The sequence below is a fragment of the Mirounga angustirostris genome, unplaced genomic scaffold, assembly GCF_029215605.1.
Source record: "Mirounga angustirostris isolate CCGP_5_RB_7025 unplaced genomic scaffold, mMirAng1.0.hap1 SCAF_5, whole genome shotgun sequence".
NCBI lineage: Eukaryota > Metazoa > Chordata > Mammalia > Carnivora > Phocidae > Mirounga > Mirounga angustirostris.
The window spans coordinates 75,806,279-75,824,860 of record NW_026991713.1 but is presented as its reverse complement, the minus strand read 5'-3'; the positions used below and the strand labels follow the sequence as shown (position 1 = coordinate 75,824,860).

Below are 18,582 nucleotides of genomic sequence, written 5' to 3'. Positions count from 1 at the left end.
CCCAACATGTTTCTACTATGAAGTCCTTAAAGATTCTACTTCTTCCTTCACTTCTCTGGTTCATGTCCCTTCTGTGCCCACTGCCCATTTGTTCCTCATTATGGTGCTGGAGCCTCATAACTGACTTCCTCAGAACCTTCAAACAGGTGGTCCCTTCCTAAAGCTCAAACATTAATCATCTCTTCCAAGTTATTAAGACGGGCTTTAGGATAATATCTAAGCTCCCTGGCAAGAAATGCAAAGCTTTTCAGGATCTGGTCCTGCCTACCAGCTGCTCCCAACTTGGAATCCTGATATTCCAGGAGTGTCAAACCAACTTCAATAACTAGCCACATCTCTACTCAGGTTGTTATCTGTCTGGGATGGTTTCACCTCCATCGCCTTAACTCAGGAAATTATATATATATATATATATTTTTTTTTTTTTTTAAACAAAAGCTGTCTATACCTGTATTATAATACCTAACATAGGATTTTTACATACTTGTTTGCTATATTATCTTCTCCTCTCAATGGTAAACTGTTGCAGGGCAGGAACTAAGTCTTATATTACAACCAGGTGCTGCCTGTATATGGTACACAGATACACGAAGAATTTGTGAACACCTGAAGAGTGGGATAGGCAAAACAGATCTGAACAGTATACTTAAGGGCACAGATGGGAAATGGCGTCCACAATAAAAAGGTGTATTAACTGATATTTTGAATGGAGTCATTTTTAACACTGTCTATAGACTTCTGCAGAAAAAAAAAATTGTGAGGTTCAAAGATTTCCAGGGAATGTAAACCAAGTGAATTACTTTAATTAGAGAAGATTAACAGTAAATAATTCAATGCTTTCATAACAATCAGTAGAAAAATATTTCTTATTTGAAGCAGGCATGTGGGGAGGAAGGAAAGATTAGGAGAATAGTGTGGAACAAAATGAAACCTCAAAATGAGAGCTATTTAAACTCAGCATACATTAACATGAACCAAATTAAAATTACATTAAGACAGATCAAACTTATAATAGGTGGAAACAACTCAATAAAAAGCTAGCAATGAATTATTTTAGTTCAATTGCAACTCATATTTCTGGTACAAAAAGAAAACCTTCCTTGAAAACAAACTGCCTTCTCTTGGACTAGATGCATTTCCAGATCATTTCCATAATACAGAAAACCTTAGTTATAGACTCAATTAAGAGAGAAACTGGGGGCGCCTGGGTGGCTCAGGTCATGATCCCAGGGTCCTGGGATCGAGCCCCACGTCGGGCTCCCTGCTCAGCGGGGAGCCTGCTTCTCCCTCTCCCTGCCTCTCTGCCTACTTGTGCTCTCTACCTCTCTCAAATAAAATCTTTAAAAAATAAATAAATAAAAAAGAAACTGAAGAGCCAAAGACAATGAAATGTTTTCATTTATAACCTTCCAGAGTCAAAACTGTGGGAAATCCAGGACTCTTGTGGACAAGAGAAATCAGAAGAAAGAAAATGGCATTTTCTTGATTTCCACAAGTTTCTGATATAAAATGGTTCAATCAGAACTGGACAGGCAACCTGGTGTAGAAGACAATGTCTTCCCAGAACCAGTTTCTGAAGGTGGGGGAGAGGGCCAAAGACACTCATTCTTTCCACTCAACATTTACTGAATTATTTCCTCCAGCAATGTTACTGGCCCCAGGCCTCAGTTTTGTCTCCTGTAAAATGTCCACTTCCCAAAGTTGTGAGAACAGCCAGTATTTACCAAGTACATTACTTGCTTAACTATTTACAGCTTTGTGAAGTAGGTATTATTACTACTATTTTGCAGAGGAGAAAACTGGACCACAAAGTGACTTATTTAACATGATCACAGCTCTGAAACCTAGGCATTTTAACCCAACTTCCCAACAACCCACTAGTGCATCCACAAATGGGTTCCCTTCTTTCTCAGCCAATTATATTCCCCTTAAGTATAAATAAATAAATAAATGGTCGTATTTTTAAAGCAACCTACTATGTGTTAGCATGGTAAATTAATTTGTCCCAACAGCTTATGCAGTTGGTTTAGATTTCAAGTCAGCTTAAGCTTTCACCAGTGAAAAACTTATTTTACATGGAAAATCATTCTCAAATTGCTTTTCTGACAGAAACCGCTGGAGTCTGAGCCCCGTGAGCCAGGTTTTTCCAGGGCCTGATTACAACTGGGAAAATAAATTGACCATCCAGGTTCCAGACCTGTGGAGTTAAGAACACTGCTGCCTAGTGCAGGTACTACACACTACCCTGCACACTACCCAGGCCTGCTGCCCACCAAAGTTCCAGAACGCGCTACCTATTCAACTTTTCATGTCCAAACTCCCTCAAAAAGTAACGCAAAAAGGAAGGTGGTAGACCTTGTCTGTCAGTCTTTCCCACTCTCCATTCATTCACCTTGATAAATCAAATCTCCCTTGCACATATCATGTGATATGTAAAGTAAAAACTATTAAGCTCTTGTATTTGAAATCTCCCAGAACCCTGAAATTCTAGCTGTATCCCAGATATAAAATACTAATTAAGAAAAACAAATCAAAGAATTTTAGTGTACTTAAAGCATCTCTTATGCTTCTTAAATAACCCAGAGAAATAACTGCACAAAAGAAATTCATAAAGTTATTAAATACAAACTTTTTCATTTTCTTGACATGTTCCTTCTACCCACTTGAGAAATGTACTGTTACTAGTATTGGCTGCCTTTAAGTATTTGTACTTTGGTCAACCAAAACTTGGGAGAAACATGTCTATTTAATAACAGAACAATGAAAAGCACAATCTGTAGAGGTTTTTTGTTGTTGTTTGGGCGTGGCATCTAAGGATATTATTTTTTGGTAACGACCACTTTTAGATTCTAACCCTTAAACATGATCCAAATGCAGGAGAAATCAGGAAAGAAGCAGCAGATACAGTGCTGCTTATCGGCTGTCTAGACTGCAAGCAAACCCCAAATACCAAAGAAGCATCCATGTGTCAAACCAGCATAATTTTTGAGCTATGCCTGGGGCCACACTAAAAAAAAAAAAAAAAAAAAAAAGTTGGCTTGAAAAGAAAATCTAAGAGGGGTAACCAGAAGGTCAACCCCAGTTCACAGGAACTAGGAAGCAGCTAGCAGGGATAGTATAGGCTTTTACCCTGTCATCCCCCTGATTAGCTTCCTTCCCAACCCCCATATAAAATCTCCAAGAAAGGCCCAAGTCTCTACGAGCTTGCTTCTTCAAGGTCATCCTAAGATAACGCAGTGAACAATCACCAAACATTGAGCCAGGCATACCTTTAGGCCTAAGAGAGATTTTCCCCTTCCCCAAATGGTTATATAAATACTTTAAATGCCATCAGGCTTTTCTCCAACTCCACCAGAAACAAACTCCCAGACTTTAGATTGAGCAACTAAATAAACATGTTCGGTTTTGCGACCCACATTATTAAAAGGCTTTTCAAGTCTGGCAAACTCCAGTTCAAAAACAGGTGCTTTCGGTGTACTTTTAATGACAAGGTCAAATTCATATTTTTAATTTTTAAAAGAAAAAGAAGAAGAAAAGTTTTTTCAACCTCCTTACGACAACGTGAGGCGTGGGGACTGGGGGAGCACTGCTGGGGTAGAACTGCCTCACACAGGCTCCGTATTGGTCTCATCAGTAATTCCTAGTCTTCCCAGCGCCTGTGGTTACCCCAGGTTAGACGGCGAAAATAAAAACAAAGAAACCTACTAGGTCTGGTTACCGGAACAAACTGCACCGCCCTGCCACCCCAAGAAACCAACCCCACCCGCAACCAAAACAAACCTCGCCCCTCCCGGATCCCCCTCCCACACGTAAACACACAAAGAAAACGGCAGCACGCACAGTTCAGCTACAGTGCTCACTTCCCTTTGTAGGACAACCGGGAGCCCCGAAACTTCCCCACGGTGGTTTTTTCGGGTGTCGTCGGGGCTGGGTCCCCTAACGTGCGGGCCACGGCTCGACTGCGGGGCGTTGGCGGTGCTCGCCGCACGCACCGGCTTCCCAGAAAGCAGCAAGATGCCTCCCCAGTCCTCCCGCGGCCCTCCGGCCCCCCCCAAACGCGCCCCCCCCACCCCGGCACGCGGTGACGGCCGAGAGAGAGGCACCACGGCAGCAAATAGAAACGCTCCCCGGTGGGTTTGTTGGTAAATAGAACAACTTGGGTCGGAAAGTTCCTGCGGAAAGCCGCTCGCCCGGGCGAGGGCGGCAGGAGGCGACCCGCGTCCCCCGCCGCCTCCTCCCTCACCTGCGCCGGAACAACGGGCCCCCGCGCACGCCCGCCCGCCCGCCCGGCGCCTCCCGCAGGCCGCGCCTCCCGCACGCCGCGCTGCCGGGGCTTGTTCCTCCTCATGGCTCTGCCCTGACGTAATTCAAACATGGCAACAGTTCGACTTCAAAGGCGAATCCACAGACCTCCCAAACACAGGCTCCGGGCCGCGGGTAACGGGCCAAGAACTCGGGGCCACGCTCTCCCGGCCCCTCGGCCGTCGCGGCACTCGGCGCCCGTGCTGAAGCGCCGGGGCCCCGACACCGCCGCCTCCCTGCCCGCCCGGAGCGCGGAGCACGGCGCCTCGCCGCGCACCAGCATGGCACCTCACACCAGCAGCGCCGCCAAAGTTTCCCCGCGAGGGGCTGAGGAACAAAAGCCCCTCTCGAAACTCGCCCGAAGTTCGGGGGCCCGGGCCCGCACGGCCCTCCGCCCCGCGGCCGCCCCGAGCGCCGGCGGGGCCCGCACGGGCACATGCAGCTCTTTGTTTTCTGTCCAGCCGGGCGCTGCCTACGTGCAGCATCAGGGATGTCGGATTGTTTCTCAGAGGCGAGACACTTGACGATCACCCTGGGGAAGGGTCCGGGCCCCGCGCCCCGAAAGCCCGGAGCCCGTCCCCCCTTCCTCCCCTCAGCAGCAAGCCCATTTAATCAAAGTTTTTCAGTGTCCTTGATGAGAAACGCCCGGTTACCCGCCCCGCACCGGCGGAGAGTTGGCGACTTTCACTCTGCTTTTTAAACTGGCAAGACGCCATCATCAGCAAATCACATTGTCCTGCCGGCCGGCCGGCCCCACCACCACCCGCATCTCAGTGCCGGCCCGGAGCCGGACACTCACACAGACCTCCGGCGAAAACCAGGGTCGCAGCCCCAAGCACGTGGTCTGTCATATTCAGCACAAAAAGCTGTGCCCTCAAGAGTTCTTTCACTCCTTCGGCGCAGACAACGCCGCTGCCTCCATCCCCAAGTCAACTTGGCTCTGACTGGCCATCTTAAGCCGCACACGGTTACCCCAGAAAGCCCCCGCCGTGGCGCCCACATCTACGCTACAGGTGAATAAATTGCGAACAAAACTTGAGGCTCCACAGACACATCGGCCCCCCCGCGCCGCCTGGGCGCGGTCCGGGGGGGAAGAGGCGTTGGGAGCCGGGCTGCTTCGGAGCTGCCGCGTGTTGGCTCTCATTGTCGCATCCGCATCCCTCCGGAGTTCGGCAAACAACGCCACGCCGCGTGCACCCCGGCCACACCGGCGCTGACCCAAATGGCCGATTTAAAACCCCCTCACGCCCGCCAGCTCGCAAGGAGACGGCAACTTAAGTTTCCGAGCGAATGGCGTTTATTGTCCACCCTTCTCAAACACGCGCGGGGGGCTGCAATGAAACTAAACCACGAGGTTCAACCACGGCGCCCGACCACTCCCGGGGCGCGCGCCCACGCGGATGCACCAGCCCGGGGCCCCTCCGCAATTGGCAGCAAGTCGTTTTTCTCTCGGGCCTTCCAGCCACCGAGCTCCTTTCCGCCAGAGAACACTACGGCTGAGAAAAGTCATTGTCACCTTCAACGTGGATCCCTCAACTCCGGCGACTCCTCACTCGTTTGCAGCCTCCACTCACTTCCCCCACCCCAAGACTTTCGGTTTGCCTCCAGTATCCTCCCCAATTAAAAAGACACACTAAACATGTGTATACAAAAGAACCCGGGGTTTGAAAATCACGAGAACATTGCTCCCAGCAATGCCATCTCCAAGACAAAACTTCCTGTGCGTGCGTGTGTGTGTGCGTGTGTGTGGAAGGACTGGGGGAGGTGGGGGAGGTGAAAAGAGGAAAAAAAAAAAAAACACTCTGAAATCAAAGCCTTATGAGACAGTTTTGCACCAGAGTAATGGTTAGTCACTCACCTTCCAAAGGCAGCCGTTCCACACGCAATAACGTTCCCGAGGTGCGGAGTGCACGCCAAGCCAACCCCCCCTCCAATCGCTCCCTCCTCCTCAACTGCCTTGTCTAGAAAGATTGTCTCCTGCAGTTCTGCAGTTGCTACCGCTGGCCGGGAAGGTGTAGATTCCGCTTTCCCTCTGCGCACGCGCGTCTCCCGGTACAAAATTCTCCTGAATCGAACTTATTTGCATACGGGCGCGCGCGCGTAGAGGGCTGGGAGGGGAGAAGGCCCGGCGGCCGCGCGCGCTCCCGGGGCCTCTATTGTCCTTTTAAGGGGAGAAGCGCCGCGGCGCGGGAAACGAGGCGGCCAGAGGGAAACGGGGGCGGGGACTGCTTACTACGGCTGACGTCACGTAAACAAACGCCCCCTGGCTGGAGGCTGCGGTGGAGGGGGAGTGGCGGGCTGGGAAAGGCGGAAAGGTTAGCGGCGGAGGGAGAACGTTTGGCTGCGTGTCGTGCTTTCGAAACACCCTGAAGTTCTTGGGACGCACCGTTTCTCGTTGAAAAATAGTTTTGGAAGCTGTTTTTGCAAAATTGTCACACTTGTGCCCACTTTCAGGCTGGAGGCGACAGGGGAGGTGGTCTTCCAAGCAACCAGACTGAATTTATGCCTCCTATATTTCCTAAATTTTGTTTGAAGTTGGGTTTTTGAAGCTTTTTTTTTTTTTTAGTCCTTTGGGACCAGGAGAGGTTCGTTTTTCCTGCAGTTTTAATGAGACGTTTAATAAAGTCCCATTTTGACACTCTGTCCATTAACTCCCGCCTGCCCTCCTCAAGCAGTAACCCAGCCGATAACGATCCAATTTTTCCCCCACTTTGGCCTTAAGATTTCAAGTTGAATGGTTGTTAATTTCCGTGGGAACAGTGTAGCTTTCCTAAAAGACTAGTCGGTGGAAAGTCAGTAATCTAGGAACATGCATCCCTCCTCCAGCTGCTTGTAAAGGGTGTTCCACTCACCCAGAACTAATACCAGTAACTGGTGGTCTTGGGAATGGAAAAGTAGCCAGTCAAGTGCAGACTTTCCCTAATGAAATATATAATAAACCAACACTTGAAAAGCTTCCTGTCCCAGGAGGAAAGAAAAAAAAAAAACTGAAAAATTGAAGTAACTCTTCTCATGCTAAGTGAAAAATGAAAAAAGAATAATTGTGATACACCTTTATTTGGAGAACACACCTAACACCAACAGACTGAGCCCCTGATGAAATGATAGAGGGAGGGTGAGGAGAGAGGAAGGATGTTTTTCCCAGAAACTTGATATTGTTCCCAAGCTACAAAAGTGTGGACATCAACCATAAAACTTAATCATCTGCTGACAAGTTTCACTGCTTTCACTGTAATGTCAGCAATATGGATTTAAGTAGATACTTCTGAAACGCTAATTTAATTCAACAACCAATTCAGAGTACAGTCAAGACAAACCCACTTCCAACGTCTTTCAACTAATGCTTCTTTTTTTTTCTTTGGGTCCTGTAACATACTGTTTCCCTAACTGTATATGAAAACTACATATTAAATACCTGCGAAAAAGAGAAAAAAAAGACACCCCTCACTAAAATCTGAACTCCCTTAGGGCAAGAATTTTATATTGTGTTCATTTTTGTACTTCACTGCCTAAAACAGTGCATAGCAGAAAAATTGAAAAACTGCTTGCAAAATAATAAATTGATGGACATTTTCAAAATTATTTATCAGACTTATCTCAAGTCAAAACAGCTTTACTTTAGTGTAAAATTTTTGTATTTACACTAAAATGAGTTTGGAAGTTATAGTGATCACCTCGATTAATATGATGCCTATGATGCTCAAATGGTTCTTATCATAATAAATAAAGTGGAGTAGGCTTCCTAGCTGTTTCTGGGCTTTCGTTGGTAACAAACTGGACCCTGAGCATAAACACTTACCTTCTTTTTGAAGAAAATTTTTTAAGTTGTCCTGGATTCTCACATACTTATTTGGCTTATGATAGATCTTCCAAAAATAATTTCAAATTAGTATATGTTTTTCCAAGTATGAAAGTTGCAAGTGTGATAATATTTTCCAAACTTCAATTATTGCTTACAGGATATATCTATATATATTATTTTATATATGTATATAAAATATAAAAATGTACCTTGAATGCCTTTTCTCTTAAAAGTTTATATAAGGAATATATACTATAATCCAGGGATGGAATAGGTTCAAATGTACAAGAAATTCAGGAATTACATACAGTATTTAGGATATACTATTCAGATAAAAAACTACCTGTAAGCTTCAGAGCTACTGAGTTACTTAATATTGTATAGCAAGACTTCCTGTGCTCTCAAAGTAGAATAATCCAGGTAATTTTTTGTAGGAAAGGTAGCAACAAAATCCTTAAAAAGGAATTTTAGTTTCTTAGAGCCTTAAAAAAAAAAAAAGAAAGAACCTCCTATTTCTGAACAACCAGATACATTCCAAAGGTTCTTTTGTTCATTTTGTTGCTTGAACATGTTGTTATGACTGTCTCTACAGGTCCAATAGCTCATTTATGGGCTACTTTAAAATACTATTACCTAAATATCCCAAGTGAATTTTTCATAGAAAGAAAGAGAGAAAGGGAGAAAGGGAAAAAAAGAAGAAAGAAAGAAAGAAAGAAAGAAAGAAAGAAAGAAAGAAAGAAAGAAAGAAAGAAAGAAGAAAGAAAGAGAAAAAGAAAGAAAGAAGGAAGGGGAAAAAAGAAGTAATTTATAATATATAAATTTGGTTAATAAGAGATTAAATTACACAATGTTAAAATATTTGAGTATTTTTAATGACTATAGTGCTACGTTGAACTCATACTGAGTTCTCAAAAATGTTGAAATTAAAAATATAGTAGGGCCGCCTGAGTGGCTCAGTCGGTTACGCGTCTGCCTTCAGCTCAGGTCATGATCCCAGGGTCCTGGGATCGAGCCCATATCGAGCCCTGCATCAGGCTCCTGGCTCAGCGGGGAGCCCGCTTCTCCCTCTCCCTCTGACTCCCTCCCCACCGCCTGCTCATGCTCTCTCTCTCTCTCTGTATCTGTGTCTCAAATGAATAAACAAAATCTTTAAAAATAAATAAAAATAAATTAAAAATAAATAGTAAAAATTGAAATTGAAATTGAAAATAAATTACAAGATATTCTGGTTAAGCCAACTACCTTCCTTATAATTTGTTGTCCTCACTGTAGAATTATCCCTAGTGCTTGAACATTTTTATTCATTTAGCAAACATTTAATGATCATAACTATGTGCCAGATAGTAAAACCACTTCAGAAGTAGAGGAGCTCAAGCCCTCCTTACGTTTTCTAACTTATTTCTATATAATTCTATTTTATTGGCTACTTTTTCTTCTGTAGCATTCATTGCCTTCTTTTGAGACTGAACGATTAAGCTACTTTACAATTTCTTATAATATTCTTGGCATAATGATAAATTATATGTAGAGGACTGAAAAGGACAATTCTTGCCTGGTAATGAAGGATATTATCAGCAATTTAGTAATGTTTGTAATGCCAACTCAAACTAATGATCGTTTTTAAATGAAGGCTAATACCCTCATTAGAGGCTTGTACCAACCACATCAAAACATTTTGTTTAGCCCAGGAAAGAGCTGATTATTATTATTAAACATTGGGTTTAGGGGCGCCTAGGTGGCTCAGTTGGTTGAGTGGCTGCCTTGGGCTCAGGTCATGATCCGGGAGTTCTGGGATGGAGTCCCCAGTCGGGCTCCCTGCTCAGCGGGAGCCTGCTTCTCCCTCTGCCTGCCACTCCCCCTGCTTGTGCGCTCTCTCTCTTTCTGTCAAATAAATAAATAAAATCTTAGAAAAAAAAAAAAAAAACATTGGGTTTAGTTCCTAGCAGGTAATAGCCATAGGACTAAACTTTTTCCTCACACTAAAACAAACATGGTATTTTGTTACTTATTTGTTTAAATCCTTTTGAAGTTCAACTAGCAAGTGGTCAGAGCAAGCCAGATAATCTATAAGGAATATACTATAAGGAATAGATTTGGTTATGTGATCTAAGCAATCCTCCAACAACCGTTTGACAGCTGCCAGAAAAATATATCTATTACTTAATTAAAGTTAGCTTTTCAAATTTTTGAATTTAAAGATTTAAAGAATCATCACAAATTTATTCTTAGAGGAACCTCTAAATTTATAGAAATTTTAAGTCTTATACTACCATCTTATGACATTTGAATAGCTCCTTAAAAAAAATAAAATTACTGGTAACAAAAGTAATTTTATTTTAAGAAGGACATTGACTGGGGCGCCTTGGTGGCTCAGTAGGTTAAGCGTCTGCCTATGGCTCAGGTCATGATCCCAGGGTACTAGGATCGAGCCCCACATCAGGCTCCCTGATCATCGGGGAGCCTGCTTCTTCCTCTCCCGCTCCCCTTGCTGTGCTCTCTCTCTCTCTCTCTGTCAAATAAATAAATAAATAAATAAATAAATGAATGAATGAATGAATGAATAGGACATTGACAAACTAGAGTCAGTTCACAGGAGAGTAAATCAGGATGATGAAAGAGCTGAAAACCACAGCATAAAAGCAGTAATTGAAGGAGGGGCTGTGTTTTGATTGTGCAAGAGAGCAATCTTCGACAATCTGAAGGACCATCATTAGTAAAACGAATGGGCTTGTTCTTTTATGCCTAGGAACCAAATTTGTTTTGAAAATCACAAGAATGTAAATTTCTGCTAAACATCAGAAAAATCTTGACACATACGAGTAAGTCCAAAGATTGTTCAAAACACTTCATAGATTAACTCCCCATCACTAATGATGGTATTCACAAAAATAAAAGCAAAAATTTTATTTCAATGAATTACAGACATTATTTACAGTATAAAGCTTGCTACCTCTGAACTCCTATAGAATTCTATGGATCTATGATTCCATGGGATAAATGAGTGGTACCATCAATAAGCGCCTCAAGTTCAAGAGAGGGATTTATCACTGTGGCTAAAGAGGTTAGGAATGTCTTTGGAGAGGATGGGATTTGAGCTTGAACTTCATTCATTCATTCATTCATTCATTCATTCAACAAATACTTACTGAGTTTCTACTAATTGCCAGTCTCTGACAATAAAATGATATGAAATGCAGAAACAGTCTCTCATGGAATGTGGGACACAGACATTCCAAATAACCACGCAAATGTAATTATGAACTATGAGAAATAAAAGGGAAAAAAAGGTACTATGAGCCTAATCATGTATGGAAGGGGAATCTGATCTAAACTGGAAGTAAGAAAAATCATTTTTGAGGAAGTGAAGTTGAACTATTAGAGCAGGATTAAGATGGAGAATGTGAAGTGGCAACATCAGGAACAAGTTCTTAGCCGTGGTACTTTGGGTGGTGGGAAAGACATGATTAGGAGAAGACGCATGTCTTTGATTGAATAAAAGTCATACATGAATCCTGTTTCAGGGAAAAGTAGGTGTCAGGTGCTGGAGACCAAGAGAAATCAGGATTTAAGCCCTATGCATTTGGAACATTGAGTCAGAAGTAGTTACATGCCAAAAGTATTCCAGAATCAGGGGTGCCTGGGTGGCTCAGTTGGTTAAGCGACTGCCTTCGGCTCAGGTCATGATCCTGGAGTCCCTAGATCGAGTCCCTAGATCGAGTCCCGCATCGGGCTCCCTGCTCGGCAGGGAGTCTGCTTCTCCCTCTCCCACTCCCCGTTTGTGTTCCCTCTCTTGCTGTGTCTTTCTCTGTCAAATAAATAAATAAAATCTTAAAAAAAAAAAAAAAAAAAGTATTCCAGAATCAAACCCTATATGATTGGATTACAATTGGTTTAATCAATATATTTTTCTTCTATGAAAATTTATTTTTCTAAATGTCAATAAGAAATTGATCCCCCCTCCACAGAGTCCACTTCCTGGAAGAATCCCTGTTCTAATTATTCAAATCATTCCTGAAGGTAAGCATGCGACATCATCAACAGATAAACAAGTGAACAAGCAGACACATGGTGCAGAAAGTCAAAGAAACATGCCATTTCTACGAGCTTTGGGAATAAAATATTCAGGAATCTAGAATTTAATATTTTCTTATAGTTATTTTTTAAAACTTTTTAATATATATTTTTAAGAATTTAAATTCTTATACATTAATTTTAAAAAAATAGAATGCAATCCCATAGTTTAGATGATACAAACATTAACAGTTTATCTGAAGGCTCCTGGCTGGCTTGGGGAGAGCATATGACTCCTGATCTCAGGGTTGTGAGTTTGAGCCCCATGTTGGGTACAGAGATTACTAAAAAAAATAAATAAACTTAAAAAAAAAGTTTATCTAGCTATATTGTTAATTTAGCAGTGCTGTAGTGTTCCAGAAATGGAAATACAAAGCAGATGAGACAGAGGTAATTAATGTACCATACTGCACTTATGGCAGTGATTAGAGAAGATGGAACCATCAGAGAGTAAAATATACTGCATACTATCTTCTTAGCAGGCAAAATTTAGTATATGAACATAATTTAAATTTCTTTTTTTTTTTTTTTTTAAGATTTTATTTATTTATTTGACAGAGAGAGACACAGCGAGAGAGGGAACACAAGCAGGGGAAGCAGGAGAGGGAGAAGCAGGCTTCCCGCAGAGCAGGGAGCCCGATGCGGGGCTCAATCCCAGGACCCTGGGATCACGAGCTGAGCCGAAGGCAGACGCTTCACGACGGAGCCACCCAGGCGCCCCATAATTTAAATTTCTTTACAGGAATAGAATTAGGAAACATTCTCGGATGTATTGAAAATAGGGGAAGGTATTTGTACTCAGTTTGTTGACAACTAAAGTGCTAATGTAATGCTAATAATATAATTTACACTTAAACTAATAATTTACAAAATAAGATTTTGTGGAAGAGAATAGAGAATGCCAAGATCTTTAAAGCCATTGGGACGCTTGGGTGGCTCAGTCGGTGAAGCGTCTGCCTTTGGCTCACGTCATGATCCCAGAGTCCTGGGGTTGAGTCCCTGCATTGGGCTTCTTGCTCAGGGGGGAGCCTGCTTCCCCCTCTGCCTGTGTTCCGCCTGCTTGTGCTTTCTCTCTGACAAATAAATAAATAAAATATTTTTTAAATATAAAAATAAATTTTTTTTAAAAAAGCCAATGCTGGGGACATCTGGGTGGCTCAGTCGGTTAAGTGTGCGACTCTTGATCTCAGCCCAGGTCCTGATCTCAGGGTTGTGAGTTCAAGCACACGTTGGGCTCCATGTGGAGACCACTTAAAAAAAAAAATCATTTCTGAAAAAATGCATTCTTTAAAATTTTACCTTCTCTCATTTCTTCAAATCAGAAGAGTTGCCAGTCATGCTGGAATGAATTTCAGATTTAAATAATTATTTTTTATCCAAATTCTTGATTTGGAAAACTGAATATAAACAAAACATATCCCTATGAACTTTTTTCTTTTTTAAGTTTTTATTTAAATTCCAGTTAGTTAACATGTAGTGTTATATTAGTTTCAGTAGTAGAATTTTTTTTTTTAAGTATTTTATTTATTTGACAGAGAGACACAGCGAGAGAGGGAACACAAGCAGGGGGAGTGGGAGAGGGAGAAGCAGGCTTGCCGCCAAGCAGGGAGCCTGATGCGGGACTCGATCCCAGGACCCTGGGACCATGACCTGAGCCGAAGGCAGATGCTTAACGACTGAGCCACCCAGGCACCCCTCAGTAGTAGAATTTTGTGATTCATCACTTACATACCACACCCAGTGCTCATCACAAGTATTCCTGTTAACTTTTCTCATACCTGATATAATATAATCAAAAGAGAAAATTTATAAACGTTTTCCTCTTTTTGGCATGTCATAAATATTACTTAAAAAGAATATTGCAATTAAAGGATGGAATTAAAAATTTATATCAAAAAAAATTTTTTTAAGATTTTATTTATTGTGGCACCTAGGTGGCTCAGTAGGCTAAGTGTCTGCCTTTGGCTCAGAGTCCTGGGATCCCAGGGTCCTGGGATCAAGCCCGGCAAAGGCATTGGGTTCCCTGCTTAGTGCGGTGCCTGCTTCTCTCTCTTCCCTGCTCATGCTCTCTCTTGCTATCATTTTATTTATTTATTTGAGAGAGAAAAAGAGCAGGGCAGGGAGGAACAGAGGGAGAGGGAGAAGCCCCATATGGGTCTCCCTGCTCAGCTGGGAATCTGCTTCTCCTCCCTCTGCCTCTCCCCCTTCTGGTGCTCTCTCTCTCTCTCTCTCTCACATGCTCTCCCTCTCTCTCTCGTGCTCGCTCTGCCTCTCTCTCTCAGATAAATAAATAAAATCTTTTTTAAAATTTTATAATAAAAAATTTATTAATAATTTTTAATGTAAATGATATCAACCATTTTTTAAAAGATTTTATTTATTTGACAGAGAGAGACACAGCGAGAGAGGGAACACAAGCAGGGGGAGTGGGAGAGGGAGAAGCAGGCTTCCCACTGAGCAGGGAGCCGGATGCAGGGCTCAATCCCAGGACCCTGAGATCATGACCTGAGCAGAAGGCAGACGCTCAACGACTGAGCCACCCAGGTGCCCCATGAATCAATTATTTGTTAATCTAGATTTGACTGTAAATAAATTTGTTTGATAATATCCAGTTGATGACCATGTAGGAAAAAAAATTTTTCATCCTCTGTTATTGGGAGTATAAAGTATTCATTCCATTAAGACACCAGTTTAAAAAAAAATTTTTTTTAATTTAAAAAAATTTAAAAAGTAAGACACCAGTTTAATATTATCTATTGAAATGTAAAACCTTTTGTTTTGTCCCATTTCTGGGAATTTTCCTTGAGATATATTCATACAGGAAACACAGGTATGTGGATAAAAAGAAACTTCTAAAATAGTAGGTAAAGTATAATTTCATTTGAGGAGCAAAAAAGAATATAAGGGGAAAGTGTATATACATATATGTATATATCACGTTTGTATGTGCATAAAAAGTGATTGCAAGGAGACATACCACAATGTTAATCACAGTTACCTCTGAGGATAGAAATCAGAAAGCAAGTAGGAGTAGTGATTTTTATTTTAAATAATTTTTATATAATTTTTTCCTCTCTGAACTTTTCTGAGCATCAATTACTTCTATAACAAAAAATTTAAGGTAGAAAAACACCTGTTGAAACACATGTAGCACATTAGGAATACAAAAAAGAAAAGTGTCTGTATCAGTTTGACGAGTTACTGAGGTAACTGTTAGATCCATATCCAGTTTGGCTTTAAAGCTTCCGAAATACTTCGTATGATGTGTGCATATAAACAGCTATAAAACCATACAGCCCATAAACACTCTTCTTTTTTTTACTGGAATTCTCCTTCCCCTCATCTCTGAAAGTTTAAATCCTACCCATGCTTCAAGGCCTGACTCAAATGCCAGCTCAGGTTCAGACATAATTACCATTTTTTTATTGCCAGCTCTGTATATAGCATTGCTCTATGTGCATGTTTTATTTCTTCTCTTCATTGTTTAAAATCTTCGTGATAGGGCGCCTGGGTGGCTCAGTTGGTTAAGCAACTGCCTTTGGCTCAGGTCATGATCCTGGAGTCCCGAGATCGAGTCCCGCATCGGGCTCCCTGCTCGGCGAGGAGCCTGCTTCTCCCTCTGACCCTCCCCCCTCTCATGTACGCTCTCTCATTCTCGCTCTCTCAAATAAATAAATAAATAAATAAATAAATAAATAAATAAATAAATAAATAAATAAAATAAAAATCTTCGTGATAATCCTGTGACATAGATATGAGTCCTTCTCATTTATGTATGAAACAATAATAAATTCATTTATTGTTTCATACATAATGAAACGGGCCTTAGCAGTTATGAGGCTTAATCCATATCATAGTAAGTGGTGGAGGTGCAAGGAAACCAGGTCTCTTGAGTTCGAATCCCAGATTCATTCTCCTGCACTCCTCTACGGACTTCACGCTGACTTCTCAAACAGAAAGTAGTATTTTCCTCCTCTCAAACCCTTCTAACATGTTGTCAGTGCATCTTAAGACACCCATCAATTTCTACTTTATTTCAGTTTATTTCAGTTACTCATGTGCAGCCTTGTTTCTCTATATGACAATGAGAACTAAATCTAATAGCTTCAATCCTTGAAGGGCATGAAAATCATCTGTGAACTTCTTTTTTCCAATTTTTTTTATTGTGGTAAAATACATATGACATAAAAAATGTATCATCTTGATTTTAAGTGTACAACTTAGTAATATTAAATACATTTATAATGTTATGCAAATCATTATCATCTATTTCCTTAACTCTTCTCATTTTGTAAAACTGAAACTCTACCCATTAAAAAATAACTTTCCATTCTCCCCTCCTCCAGCCCTTGGCAACCACCATTCTATTTTCTGTCTCTATGATTTTGACTACTCTAACTGCCTCACATAAGTGAAATCATACAGTATTTGTCTTTTTGTGACTGGTTATTTCACATGCATAATGTTCTCAAGGTTTATTCATGTTGTAGAATAAGTGAAATTTTTCTTCCTTTTGAAGGCTGAATAATATTCCATTGTATTTATATACCACATTTAGCTTATCAATAGACATTCGGGTTGCTTCCATGCTTTAGTAATTGTGAATAATGCTGCTGTGAACATGGTATACAAATATCTCTTCAAGAACCTGTTTTCAATTCTGGGGGGTTATATACTCAAAAGTAGAGTTGCTAGATCATGTGGTAATTCTATTTTAATTTTTTTGAGGAACCACCATACTGTTATCCACAGGAATTACATTATTTTACATTCTCACCAAAGTGCACAAGGGTTCCAATTTCTCTACATCCTCACCAACATTTGTTATCTTCTGTCTTTTTTTTTTAATTATCTGTTTTTTAAATTTTTTTTATTTTTAAAGATTTTATTTATTTATTTGATAGAGACAGAGATAGTGACAGAGAGAATGAGCTGGGAGGAGAGGGATAAGCAGGCTCCTCACTGAGGAGGGAGCCCAACATGGGACTCAATCCCAGGACCCTGGGATCATGACCTGAGCTGAAGTCAGACACTTAACTAACTGAGCCACCCAGGCACCTTATTTTCTGTCATTTTGATAGTAGCCATTGTAATGGGTGTGAGTTGGTATCTCATTGTAGTTTCGGTTTTCATTTCCCTGAAGATTAGTAAGACTGAGCATCTTTTCATGTGCTTATTAGCCATTTGTATATCTTCTTTGGAAAAATATCTATTTAAATCCTTTACCCATTTTTGAATCAGGTTGTTTGGTTTTTGTCACTGAGTTTTAGAAATTTTTTTTTTAATTTTATTTTTTTTTAAGATTTTATTTATTTATTTGACAGAGAGAGACACAGTGAAAGAGAGGGAATACAAGTAGGGGGAGTGGGAGAGAGAGAAGCAGGCTTCCCGCTGAGCAGGGAGCCTGATGTGGGGCTCGATCCCAGGACCCTGGGATCATGACCTGAGCCAAAGGCAGACGCTTAACGACTGAGCCACCTAGGCGCCCTAGAAATTCTTTATATATTACGGATATTACTCCTTTATCAGATATATGATTTGCAAATATTTTCTCCCATTCTTTAGGTTGCCTTTTACTGTTGAAATTGTCTTTCGATACAGAAAATGTTTAAATTTTTATGAAGTCCAATTTGCCTGTCTTCTTTTATTGCCCATGCCTTTGTTGTCACATCCAAGAAATCATTTCTAAACCCAATGTCATGAAGATTTGTCCTTGGTTTTATTCTAGGAGTTCTATAAGTTTAGGTCTTACATTTAAGTCCTTAATTCATTTTGAGTTAATTTTTGCATATGGTGTTGGCAAAGGGTCCAGCTTCATTCTTTTGCATGTGGATATCCAGTTTTCCCAGCACCATTCGTTGCAAAGATTGTCCTTTTCCAATTGAATGGTCTTGGCACTCTTGTCAAAAATCATTTGACCAAATATGTGAGGGTGTATTTCTGGGCTGTCAGTTCTATTTCACTGGTTTATATGTCTGTCTTTATGCTAGTGCCACACTGTTTTGATTAGTGGAACTTTGTAGTAAATTTTGGAATCAGGAAATGTGAGTCCTTCAGCTTTGTTTCAAGATTATTTTAGTTATTTGGTGTCCTTTATGATTTCATATGGATTTTAGGATGAGTTTTTCTATATCTGAAAAATTGGGATTTTAATAGGGATTGCACTGAATTTGTAGATCACTTTGGGTAGTCTTGACATCTTTTTTTAAGATTTATTTATTTAGGGGCACCTGGGTGGCTTAGTCATTAAGCGTCTGCCTTCAGCTCAGGTCATGATTCCAGGGTCCTGGGAACGAGCCCCAGGTCAGGCTCCCTGCTCACGGGGATTCTGCTTCTCCCTCTCCCACTCCCCCTGCTTGTATTCCCTCTCTCGCTGTGTCTCTCTCTGTCAAATAAATAAATAAAAT

The 18,582-nt window shown here is 41.4% G+C and overlaps 1 protein-coding gene across 5 annotated transcripts in view; it reads right to left on the bottom strand.

Moving 5' to 3' along the window:
- Positions 1-6,556, bottom strand: part of SINHCAF (SIN3-HDAC complex associated factor) — a 32,118-nt gene extending 25,562 nt beyond the window's left edge. Inside the window, exon 1 of one of the 5 annotated variants that reach the window (XM_045873673.3) lies at positions 6,161-6,556. The gene's annotated coding sequence lies outside the window, so the exon portion shown is untranslated. Of the gene's footprint in view, positions 1-3,840; positions 3,998-4,410; positions 4,571-5,107; positions 5,129-5,818; positions 5,970-6,160 lie in introns of those variants that run through there. The other 4 variants (XM_045873676.3, XM_064591432.1, XM_064591431.1 and 1 more) reach the window with 4 other exon arrangements.
- Positions 6,557-18,582: the final 12,026 nt, after the last annotated feature.